We start from the raw sequence: 12,515 nt of genomic DNA, 5'->3' as shown, positions 1-12,515 counted from the left end.
GCTCTCAGACGTTCTCCCGCGCCCTACGAACTAGGCCGTTTGTCCTGCTCCATGTGGCGCTTCACCGTCGCAGCAGGAGCCGCTTTCGCAGCCCTTCTGCGGGGCTACGGTGAGGCCGAGAGAAGGGGCCGACATCTCGGTCGGCCCCCGACCCCAGGCCCTGCAGGCAGCCTTCCCTGGGCTTCCGCCTCCACCCGCCGCGCCCACTCTCTCGCTCTCGGCCAGAGAGGCCTGCACGCCCAAGGCCGCTCGGCTCCAGGCTTCTCGCTCGGAGGGAAGGCTGTGGTGCTCACTCGAGCTTTCCAGGCTCAGCTTTCCGAAGGCATGCTTCTCCGTGGAGCGACGAGTGCGGGGTGGTGCTGTTGGCATGCCCCCCTCTCTTGTTTCTCCCAGGGAGCTCCAGGGGGCCGGAACGCGGGCCATGCCACAGAGGCCGAGGCAGCCACCAGCTTCCCACCTCCGCTTCGGAGCGCTGCCCCGGGAGAGCCCGGCCCCACGGCCCGGGCGCTCCGGCCTCCCGAAGCGGGACGCTTCCACTCTCCTGCGTGCTTCTCTCTCCGCACTCGTCTTTCCCCGGACGTCGTTCTCCCCGGAGCACGGTGTTGCTGTGAATTCAGGGCCCCGCTGTCTCGCTCTCGTGCCCGGCCCATGCTTCCAAAGTGCCTGACTCCCTGAAGCCCGCCGCCGGACCGGAGGCGCGGGCGGCACCCACACGTCCCCGGGGTGGAGGCCCGAGCCGGCAGAGCGTGGGCGTCCTCCACTGCGTCTGAGGGAAGGCTCTGGGACTGAGAGGAAGGGGGAGCTGACAGGGACCGCTCCGTGACGCGCGCAGAAGGAGCTGAGGGTCTGGCCCTTGCTCTGTGCTCCTAGGGGCCACAAGCGCTTCTCTCTTCACGGGACGGAGTGGGGCTTGCTGGGCCACTGCCTCGTCCTGACGCTCTCCCTTGGCAGGAGCTCTGCGCTTCCACCGCCCGCTTCGGGCAGGGCTCCCTGCTCAGAGCCACCCCAGAGAGGCTGGTGGGAGGCCGGCGCGGCCGTTCGGCTCTCTCCGCGAGCCGGCTGTGCAGCCCGGGGCTTTCCGAACGCTTGCTCCGCTGGGTCGTCCGAAGGCTCTCTGCACCTGAGGGAAAAGAGGCTGCTGTCTGACGTTCTCCCGCGCCCCCCCAACTAGGCCGTTTGTCCTGCTCCATGTGGCGCTTCACCGTCGCAGCAGTAGCCGCTTTCGCAGCCCTTCTGCGGGGCTACGGTGAGGCCGAGAGAACGGGCCGACATCTCGGTCGGCCCCCGACCCCAGGCCCTGCAGGCAGCCTTCCCTGGGCTTCCGCCCCCACCCGCCGCGCCCACTCTCTCGCTCTCGGCCAGAGAGGCCTGCACGCCCAAGGCCGCTCGGCTCCAGGCTTCTCGCTCGGAGGGAAGGCTGTGGTGCTCACTCGAGCTTTCCAGGCTCAGCTTTCCGAAGGCATGCTTCTCCGTGGAGCGACGAGTGCGGGGTGGTGCTGTTGGCATGCCCCCCTCTCTTGTTTCTCCCAGGGAGCTCCAGGGGGCCGGAACGCGGGCCATGCCACAGAGGCCGAGGCAGCCACCAGCTTCCCACCTCCGCTTCGGAGCGCTGCCCCGGGAGAGCCCGGCCCCACGGCCCGGGCGCTCCGGCCTCCCGAAGCGGGACGCTTCCACTCTCCTGCGTGCTTCTCTCTCCGCACTCGTCTTTCCCCGGACGTCGTTCTCCCCGGAGCACGGTGTTGCTGTGAATTCAGGGCCCCGCTGTCTCGCTCTCGTGCCCGGCCCATGCTTCCAAAGTGCCTGACTCCCTGAAGCCCGCCGCCGGACCGGAGGCGCGGGCGGCACCCACACGTCCCCGGGGTGGAGGCCCGAGCCGGCAGAGCGTGGGCGTCCTCCACTGCGTCTGAGGGAAGGCTCTGGGACTGAGGGGAAGGGGGAGCTGACAGGGACCGCTCCGTGACGCGCGCAGAAGGAGCTGAGGGTCTGGCCCTTGCTCTGTGCTCCTAGGGGCCACAAGCGCTTCTCTCTTCACGGGACGGAGTGGGGCTTGCTGGGCCACTGCCTCGTCCTGACGCTCTCCCTTGGCAGGAGCTCTGCGCTTCCACCGCCCGTCTCGGGCAGGGCTCCCTGCTCAGAGCCACCCCAGAGAGGCTGGTGGGAGGCCGGCGCGGCCGTTCGGCTCTCTCCGCGAGCCGGCTGTGCAGCCCGGGGCTTTCCGAACGCTTGCTCCACTGGGGTCGTCCGAAGGCTCTCTGCACCTGAGGGAAACGAGGCTGCTGTCAGACGTTCTCCCGCGCCCTACGAACTAGGCCGTTTGTCCTGCTCCATGCGGCGCTTTACCGTCGCAGCAGTAGCCGCTTTCGCAGCCCTTCTGCGGGGCTACGGTGAGGCCGAGAGAAGGGGCCGACATCTCGGTCGGCCCCCGACCCCAGGCCCTGCAGGCAGCCTTCCCTGGGCTTCCGCCCCCACCCGCCGCGCCCACTCTCTCGCTCTCGGCCAGAGAGGCCTGCACGCCCAAGGCCACTCGGCTCCAGGCTTCTCGCTCGGAGGGAAGGCTGTGGTGCTCACTCGAGCTTTCCAGGCTCAGCTTTCCGAAGGCATGCTTCTCCGTGGAGCGACGAGTGCGGGGTGGTGCTGTTGGCATGCCCCCCTCTCTTGTTTCTCCCAGGGAGCTCCAGGGGGCCGGAACGCGGGCCATGCCACAGAGGCCGAGGCAGCCACCAGCTTCCCACCTCCGCTTCGGAGCGCTGCCCCGGGAGAGCCCGGCCCCACGGCCCGGGCGCTCCGGCCTCCCGAAGCGGGACGATTCCACTCTCCTGCGTGCTTCTCTCTCCGCACTCGTCTTTCCCCGGACGTCGTTCTCCCCGGAGCACGGTGTTGCTGTGAATTCAGGGCCCCGCTGTCTCGCTCTCGTGCCCGGCCCATGCTTCCAAAGTGCCTGACTCCCTGAAGCCCGCCGCCGGACCGGAGGCGCGGGCGGCACCCACACGTCCCCGGGGTGGAGGCCCGAGCCGGCAGAGCGTGGGCGTCCTCCACTGCGTCTGAGGGAAGGCTCTGGGACTGAGGGGAAGGGGGAGCTGACAGGGACCGCTCCGTGACGCGCGCAGAAGGAGCTGAGGGTCTGGCCTTGCTCTGAGCTCCTAGGGGCCACAAGCGCTTCTCTCTTCACAGGACGGAGTGGGGCTTGCTGGGCCACTGCCTCGTCCTGACGCTCTCCCTTGGCAGGAGCTCTGCGCTTCCACCGCCCGTCTCGGGCAGGGCTCCCTGCTCAGAGCCACCCCAGAGAGGCTGGTGGAAGGCCGGCGCGGCCGTTCGGCTCTCTCCGCGAGCCGGCTGTGCAGCCCGGGGCTTTCCGAACGCTTGCTCCACTGGGGTCGTCCGAAGGCTCTCTGCAGCTGAGGGAAACGAGGCTGCTGTCAGACGTTCTCCCGCGCCCTACGAACTAGGCCGTTTGTCCTGCTCCATGCGGCGCTTTACCGTCGCAGCAGTAGCCGCTTTCGCAGCCCTTCTGCAGGGCTACGGTGAGGCCGAGAGAAGGGGCCGACATCTCGGTCGGCCCCCGACCCCAGGCCCTGCAGGCAGCCTTCCCTGGGCTTCCGCCCCCACCCGCCGCGCCCACTCTCTCGCTCTCGGCCAGAGAGGCCTGCACGCCCAAGGCCGCTCGGCTCCAGGCTTCTCGCTCGGAGGGAAGGCTGTGGTGCTCACTCGAGCTTTCCAGGCTCAGCTTTCCGAAGGCATGCTTCTCCGTGGAGCGACGAGTGCGGGGTGGTGCTGTTGGCATGCCCCCCTCTCTTGTTTCTCCCAGGGAGCTCCAGGGGGCCGGAACGCGGGCCATGCCACAGAGGCCGAGGCAGCCACCAGCTTCCCACCTCCGCTTCGGAGCGCTGCCCCGGGAGAGCCCGGCCCCACGGCCCGGGCGCTCCGGCCTCCCGAAGCGGGACGCTTCCACTCTCCTGCGTGCTTCTCTCTCCGCACTCGTCTTTCCCCGGACGTCGTTCTCCCCGGAGCACGGTGTTGCTGTGAATTCAGGGCCCCGCTGTCTCGCTCTCGTGCCCGGCCCATGCTTCCAAAGTGCCTGACTCCCTGAAGCCCGCCGCCGGACCGGAGGCGCGGGCGGCACCCACAGGTCCCCGGGGTGGAGGCCCGAGCGGGCAGAGCGTGGGCGTCCTCCACTGCGTCTGAGGGAAGGCTCTGGGACTGAGGGGAAGGGGGAGCTGACAGGGACCGCTCCGTGACGCGCGCAGAAGGAGCTGAGGGTCTGGCCCTTGCTCTGTGCTCCTAGGGGCCACAAGCGCTTCTCTCTTCACGGGACGGAGTGGGGCTTGCTGGGCCACTGCCTCGTCCTGACGCTCTTCCTTGGCAGGAGCTCTGCGCTTCCACCGCCCGCTTCGGGCAGGGCTCCCTGCTCAGAGCCACCCCAGAGAGGCTGGTGGGAGGCCGGCGCAGCCGTTCGGCTCTCTCTGCGAGCCGGCTGTGCAGCCCGGGGCTTTCCGAACGCTTGCTCCGCTGGGGTCGTCCGAAGGCTCTCTGCAGCTGAGGGAAACGAGGCTGCTGTCAGACGTTCTCCCGCGCCCTCCGAACTAGGCCGTTTGGCCTGCTCCATGTGGCGCTTCACCGTGGCAGCAGGAGCCGCTTTCGCAGCCCTTCTGCGGGGCTACGGTGAGGCCCAGAGAAGGGGCCGACATCTCGGTCGGCCACCGACCCCAGGCCCTGCAGGCAGCCTTCCCTGGGCTTCCGCCTCCACCCGCCGCGCCCACTCTCTCGCTCTCGGCCAGAGAGGTCTGCACGCCCAAGGCCGCTCGGCTCCAGGCTTCTCGCTCGGAGGGAAGGCTGTGGTGCTCACTCGAGCTTTCCAGGCTCAGCTTTCCTAAGGCATGCTTCTCCGTGGAGCGACGAGTGCGGGGTGGTGCTGTTGGCATGTCCCCCTCTCTTGTTTCTCCCAGGGAGCTCCAGGGGGCCGGAACGCGGGCCATGCCACAGAGGCCGAGGCAGCCACCAGCTTCCCACCTCCGCTTCGGAGCGCTGCCCCGGGAGAGCCCGGCCCCACGGCCCGGGCGCTCCGGCCTCCCGAAGCGGGACGCTTCCACTCTCCTGCGTGCTTCTCTCTCCGCACTCGTCTTTCCCCGGACGTCGTTCTCCCCGGAGCACGGTGTTGCTGTGAATTCAGGGCCCCGCTGTCTCGCTCTCGTGCCCGGCCCATGCTTCCAAAGTGCCTGACTCCCTGAAGCCCGCCGCCGGACCGGAGGCGCGGGCGGCACCCACACGTCCCCGGGGTGGAGGCCCGAGCCGGCAGAGCGTGGGCGTCCTCCACTGCGTCTGAGGGAAGGCTCTGGGACTGAGGGGAAGGGGGAGCTGACAGGGACCGCTCCGTGACGCGCGCAGAAGGAGCTGAGGGTCTGGCCCTTGCTCTGTGCTCCTAGGGGCCACAAGCGCTTCTCTCTTCATGGGACGGAGTGGGGCTTGCTGGGCCACTGTCTCCTCCTGACACTCTCCCTTGATAGGAGCTCTGCGCTTCCACCGACCGCTTCGGGCAGGGCTTCCTGCTCAGAGCCACCCCAGAGAGGCTGGTGGGAGGCCGGCGCGGCCGTTCGGCTCTCTCTGCGAGCCGGCTGTGCAGCCCGGGGCTTTCCGAACGCTTGCTCCGCTGGGTCGTCCGAAGGCTCTCGGCAGCTGAGGGAAACGAGGCTGCTGTCAGACGTTCTCCCGCGCCCTCCGAACTAGGCCGTTTGTCCTGCTCCATGTGGCGCTTCACCGTCGCAGCAGGAGCCGCTTTCGCAGCCCTTCTGCGGGGCTACGGTGAGGCCGAGAGAAGGGGCCGACATCTCGGTCGGCCCCCGACCCCAGGCCCTGCAGGCAGCCTTCCCTGGGCTTCCGCCTCCACCCGCCGCGCCCACTCTCTCGCTCTCGGCCAGAGAGGCCTGCACGCCCAAGGCCGCTCGGCTCCAGGCTTCTCGCTCGGAGGGAAGGCTGTGGTGCTCACTCGAGCTTTCCAGGCTCAGCTTTCCGAAGGCATGCTTCTCCGTGGAGCGACGAGTGCGGGGTGGTGCTGTTGGCATGCCCCCCTCTCTTGTTTCTCCCAGGGAGCTCCAGGGGGCCGGAACGCGGGCCATGCCACAGAGGCCGAGGCAGCCACCAGCTTCCCACCTCCGCTTCGGAGCGCTGCCCCGGGAGAGCCCGGCCCCACGGCCCGGGCGCTCCGGCCTCCCGAAGCGGGACGCTTCCACTCTCCTGCGTGCTTCTCTCTCCGCACTCGTCTTTCCCCGGACGTCGTTCTCCCCGGAGCACGGTGTTGCTGTGAATTCAGGGCCCCGCTGTCTCGCTCTCGTGCCCGGCCCATGCTTCCAAAGTGCCTGACTCCCTGAAGCCCGCCGCCGGACCGGAGGCGCGGGCGGCACCCACACGTCCCCGGGGTGGAGGCCCGAGCCGGCAGAGCGTGGGCGTCCTCCACTGCGTCTGAGGGAAGGCTCTGGGACTGAGAGGAAGGGGGAGCTGACAGGGACCGCTCCGTGACGCGCGCAGAAGGAGCTGAGGGTCTGGCCCTTGCTCTGTGCTCCTAGGGGCCACAAGCGCTTCTCTCTTCACGGGACGGAGTGGGGCTTGCTGGGCCACTGCATCGTCCTGACGCTCTCCCTTGGCAGGAGCTCTGCGCTTCCACCGCCCGCTTCGGGCAGGGCTCCCTGCTCAGAGCCACCCCAGAGAGGCTGGTGGGAGGCCGGCGCGGCCGTTCGGCTCTCTCCGCGAGCCGGCTGTGCAGCCCGGGGCTTTCCGAACGCTTGCTCCGCTGGGTCGTCCGAAGGCTCTCTGCACCTGAGGGAAAAGAGGCTGCTGTCTGACGTTCTCCCGCGCCCCCCCAACTAGGCCGTTTGTCCTGCTCCATGTGGCGCTTCACCGTCGCAGCAGTAGCCGCTTTCGCAGCCCTTCTGCGGGGCTACGGTGAGGCCGAGAGAAGGGGCCGACATCTCGGTCGGCCCCCGACCCGGGCCCTGCAGGCAGCCTTCCCTGGGCTTCCGCCTCCACCCGCCGCGCCCACTCTCTCGCTCTCGGCCAGAGAGGCCTGCACGCCCAAGGCCGCTCGGCTCCAGGCTTCTCGCTCGGAGGGAAGGCTGTGGTGCTCACTCGAGCTTTCCAGGCTCAGCTTTCCGAAGGCATGCTTCTCCATGGAGCGACTAGTGCGGGGTGGTGCTGTTGGCATGCCCCCCTCTCTTGTTTCTCCCAGGGAGCTCCAGGGGACCGGAACGCGAGCCATGCCACAGAGGCCGCGGCAGCCACCAGCTTCCCACCTCCGCTTCGGAGCGCTGCCCCGGGAGAGCCCGGCCCCACGGCCCGGGCGCTCCGGCCTCCCGAAGCGGGACGCTTCCACTCTCCTGCGTGCTTCTCTCTCCGCACTCGTCTTTCCCCGGACGTCGTTCTCCCCGGAGCACGGTGTTGCTGTGAATTCAGGGCCCCGCTGTCTCGCTCTCGTGCCCGGCCCATGCTTCCAAAGTGCCTGACTCCCTGAAGCCCGCCGCCGGACCGGAGGCGCGGGCGGCACCCACACGTCCCCGGGGTGGAGGCCCGAGCCGGCAGAGCGTGGGCGTCCTCCACTGCGTCTGAGGGAAGGCTCTGGGACTGAGGGGAAGGGGGAGCTGACAGGGACCGCTCCGTGACGCGCGCAGAAGGAGCTGAGGGTCTGGCCTTGCTCTGAGCTCCTAGGGGCCACAAGCGCTTCTCTCTTCACAGGACGGAGTGGGGCTTGCTGGGCCACTGCCTCATCCTGACGCTCTCCCTTGGCAGGAGCTCTGCGCTTCCACCGCCCGTCTCGGGCAGGGCTCCCTGCTCAGAGCCACCCCAGAGAGGCTGGTGGAAGGCCGGCGCGGCCGTTCGGCTCTCTCCGCGAGCCGGCTGTGCAGCCCGGGGCTTTCCGAACGCTTGCTCCACTGGGGTCGTCCGAAGGCTCTCTGCAGCTGAGGGAAACGAGGCTGCTGTCAGACGTTCTCCCGCGCCCTACGAACTAGGCCGTTTGTCCTGCTCCATGCGGCGCTTTACCGTCGCAGCAGTAGCCGCTTTCGCAGCCCTTCTGCGGGGCTACGGTGAGGCCGAGAGAAGGGGCCGACATCTCGGTCGGCCCCCGACCCCAGGCCCTGCAGGCAGCCTTCCCTGGGCTTCCGCCCCCACCCGCCGCGCCCACTCTCTCGCTCTCGGCCAGAGAGGCCTGCACGCCCAAGGCCGCTCGGCTCCAGGCTTCTCGCTCGGAGGGAAGGCTGTGGTGCTCACTCGAGCTTTCCAGGCTCAGCTTTCCGAAGGCATGCTTCTCCGTGGAGCGACGAGTGCGGGGTGGTGCTGTTGGCATGCCCCCCTCTCTTGTTTCTCCCAGGGAGCTCCAGGGGGCCGGAACGCGGGCCATGCCACAGAGGCCGAGGCAGCCACCAGCTTCCCACCTCCGCTTCGGAGCGCTGCCCCGGGAGAGCCCGGCCCCACGGCCCGGGCGCTCCGGCCTCCCGAAGCGGGACGCTTCCACTCTCCTGCGTGCTTCTCTCTCCGCACTCGTCTTTCCCCGGACGTCGTTCTCCCCGGAGCACGGTGTTGCTGTGAATTCAGGGCCCCGCTGTCTCGCTCTCGTGCCCGGCCCATGCTTCCAAAGTGCCTGACTCCCTGAAGCCCGCCGCCGGACCGGAGGCGCGGGCGGCACCCACACGTCCCCGGGGTGGAGGCCCGAGCCGGCAGAGCGTGGGCGTCCTCCACTGCGTCTGAGGGAAGGCTCTGGGACTGAGGGGAAGGGGGAGCTGACAGGGACCGCTCCGTGACGCGCGCAGAAGGAGCTGAGGGTCTGGCCTTGCTCTGAGCTCCTAGGGGCCACAAGCGCTTCTCTCTTCACAGGACGGAGTGGGGCTTGCTGGGCCACTGCCTCGTCCTGACGCTCTCCCTTGGCAGGAGCTCTGCGCTTCCACCGCCCGTCTCGGGCAGGGCTCCCTGCTCAGAGCCACCCCAGAGAGGCTGGTGGAAGGCCGGCGCGGCCGTTCGGCTCTCTCCGCGAGCCGGCTGTGCAGCCCGGGGCTTTCCGAACGCTTGCTCCACTGGGGTCGTCCGAAGGCTCTCTGCAGCTGAGGGAAACGAGGCTGCTGTCAGACGTTCTCCCGCGCCCTACGAACTAGGCCGTTTGTCCTGCTCCATGCGGCGCTTTACCGTCGCAGCAGTAGCCGCTTTCGCAGCCCTTCTGCGGGGCTACGGTGAGGCCGAGAGAAGGGGCCGACATCTCGGTCGGCCCCCGACCCCAGGCCCTGCAGGCAGCCTTCCCTGGGCTTCCGCCCCCACCCGCCGCGCCCACTCTCTCGCTCTCGGCCAGAGAGGCCTGCACGCCCAAGGCCGCTCGGCTCCAGGCTTCTCGCTCGGAGGGAAGGCTGTGGTGCTCACTCGAGCTTTCCAGGCTCAGCTTTCCGAAGGCATGCTTCTCCGTGGAGCGACGAGTGCGGGGTGGTGCTGTTGGCATGCCCCCCTCTCTTGTTTCTCCCAGGGAGCTCCAGGGGGCCGGAACGCGGGCCATGCCACAGAGGCCGAGGCAGCCACCAGCTTCCCACCTCCGCTTCGGAGCGCTGCCCCGGGAGAGCCCGGCCCCACGGCCCGGGCGCTCCGGCCTCCCGAAGCGGGACGCTTCCACTCTCCTGCGTGCTTCTCTCTCCGCACTCGTCTTTCCCCGGACGTCGTTCTCCCCGGAGCACGGTGTTGCTGTGAATTCAGGGCCCCGCTGTCTCGCTCTCGTGCCCGGCCCATGCTTCCAAAGTGCCTGACTCCCTGAAGCCCGCCGCCGGACCGGAGGCGCGGGCGGCACCCACAGGTCCCCGGGGTGGAGGCCCGAGCGGGCAGAGCGTGGGCGTCCTCCACTGCGTCTGAGGGAAGGCTCTGGGACTGAGGGGAAGGGGGAGCTGACAGGGACCGCTCCGTGACGCGCGCAGAAGGAGCTGAGGGTCTGGCCCTTGCTCTGTGCTCCTAGGGGCCACAAGCGCTTCTCTCTTCACGGGACGGAGTGGGGCTTGCTGGGCCACTGCCTCGTCCTGACGCTCTTCCTTGGCAGGAGCTCTGCGCTTCCACCGCCCGCTTCGGGCAGGGCTCCCTGCTCAGAGCCACCCCAGAGAGGCTGGTGGGAGGCCGGCGCAGCCGTTCGGCTCTCTCTGCGAGCCGGCTGTGCAGCCCGGGGCTTTCCGAACGCTTGCTCCGCTGGGGTCGTCCGAAGGCTCTCTGCAGCTGAGGGAAACGAGGCTGCTGTCAGACGTTCTCCCGCGCCCTCCGAACTAGGCCGTTTGGCCTGCTCCATGTGGCGCTTCACCGTGGCAGCAGGAGCCGCTTTCGCAGCCCTTCTGCGGGGCTACGGTGAGGCCGAGAGAAGGGGCCGACATCTCGGTCGGCCACCGACCCCAGGCCCTGCAGGCAGCCTTCCCTGGGCTTCCGCCTCCACCCGCCGCGCCCACTCTCTCGCTCTCGGCCAGAGAGGTCTGCACGCCCAAGGCCGCTCGGCTCCAGGCTTCTCGCTCGGAGGGAAGGCTGTGGTGCTCACTCGAGCTTTCCAGGCTCAGCTTTCCGAAGGCATGCTTCTCCGTGGAGCGACGAGTGCGGGGTGGTGCTGTTGGCATGCCCCCCTCTCTTGTTTCTCCCAGGGAGCTCCAGGGGACCGGAACGCGGGCCATGCCACAGAGGCCGAGGCAGCCACCAGCTTCCCACCTCCGCTTCGGAGCGCTGCCCCGGGAGAGCCCGGCCCCACGGCCCGGGCGCTCCGGCCTCCCGAAGCGGGACGCTTCCACTCTCCTGCGTGCTTCTCTCTCCGCACTCGTCTTTCCCCGGACGTCGTTCTCCCCGGAGCACGGTGTTGCTGTGAATTCAGGGCCCCGCTGTCTCGCTCTCGTGCCCGGCCCATGCTTCCAAAGTGCCTGACTCCCTGAAGCCCGCCGCCGGACCGGAGGCGCGGGCGGCACCCACACGTCCCCGGGGTGGAGGCCCGAGCCGGCAGAGCGTGGGCGTCCTCCACTGCGTCTGAGGGAAGGCTCTGGGACTGAGGGGAAGGGGGAGCTGACAGGGACCGCTCCGTGACGCGCGCAGAAGGAGCTGAGGGTCTGGCCCTTGCTCTGTGCTCCTAGGGGCCACAAGCGCTTCTCTCTTCATGGGACGGAGTGGGGCTTGCTGGGCCACTGTCTCCTCCTGACACTCTCCCTTGATAGGAGCTCTGCGCTTCCACCGACCGCTTCGGGCAGGGCTTCCTGCTCAGAGCCACCCCAGAGAGGCTGGTGGGAGGCCGGCGCGGCCGTTCGGCTCTCTCTGCGAGCCGGCTGTGCAGCCCGGGGCTTTCCGAACGCTTGCTCCGCTGGGTCGTCCGAAGGCTCTCGGCAGCTGAGGGAAACGAGGCTGCTGTCAGACGTTCTCCCGCGCCCTCCGAACTAGGCCGTTTGTCCTGCTCCATGTGGCGCTTCACCGTCGCAGCAGGAGCCGCTTTCGCAGCCCTTCTGCGGGGCTACGGTGAGGCCGAGAGAAGGGGCCGACATCTCGGTCGGCCCCCGACCCCAGGCCCTGCAGGCAGCCTTCCCTGGGCTTCCGCCTCCACCCGCCGCGCCCACTCTCTCGCTCTCGGCCAGAGAGGCCTGCACGCCCAAGGCCGCTCGGCTCCAGGCTTCTCGCTCGGAGGGAAGGCTGTGGTGCTCACTCGAGCTTTCCAGGCTCAGCTTTCCGAAGGCATGCTTCTCCGTGGAGCGACGAGTGCGGGGTGGTGCTGTTGGCATGCCCCCCTCTCTTGTTTCTCCCAGGGAGCTCCAGGGGGCCGGAACGCGGGCCATGCCACAGAGGCCGAGGCAGCCACCAGCTTCCCACCTCCGCTTCGGAGCGCTGCCCCGGGAGAGCCCGGCCCCACGGCCCGGGCGCTCCGGCCTCCCGAAGCGGGACGCTTCCACTCTCCTGCGTGCTTCTCTCTCCGCACTCGTCTTTCCCCGGACGTCGTTCTCCCCGGAGCACGGTGTTGCTGTGAATTCAGGGCCCCGCTGTCTCGCTCTCGTGCCCGGCCCATGCTTCCAAAGTGCTTGACTCCCTGAAGCCCGCCGCCGGACCGGAGGCGCGGGCGGCACCCACACGTCCCCGGGGTGGAGGCCCGAGCCGGCAGAGCGTGGGCGTCCTCCACTGCATCTGAGGGAAGGCTCTGGGACTGAGAGGAAGGGGGAGCTGACAGGGACCGCTCCGTGACGCGCGCAGAAGGAGCTGAGGGTCTGGCCCTTGCTCTGTGCTCCTAGGGGCCACAAGCGCTTCTCTCTTCACGGGACGGAGTGGGGCTTGCTGGGCCACTGCATCGTCCTGACGCTCTCCCTTGGCAGGAGCTCTGCGCTTCCACCGCCCGCTTCGGGCAGGGCTCCCTGCTCAGAGCCACCCCAGAGAGGCTGGTGGGAGGCCGGCGCGGCCGTTCGGCTCTCTCCGCGAGCCGGCTGTGCAGCCCGGGGCTTTCCGAACGCTTGCTCCGCTGGGTCGTCCGAAGGCTCTCTGCACCTGAGGGAAAAGAGGCTGCTGTC

The sequence above is a fragment of the Martes martes genome (assembly GCF_963455335.1).
Source record: "Martes martes genome assembly, chromosome: 18".
Classification (NCBI taxonomy): domain Eukaryota; kingdom Metazoa; phylum Chordata; class Mammalia; order Carnivora; family Mustelidae; genus Martes; species Martes martes.
The sequence above is the reverse complement of the archived record's forward strand: the minus strand, read 5'-3'. Positions refer to the sequence as shown.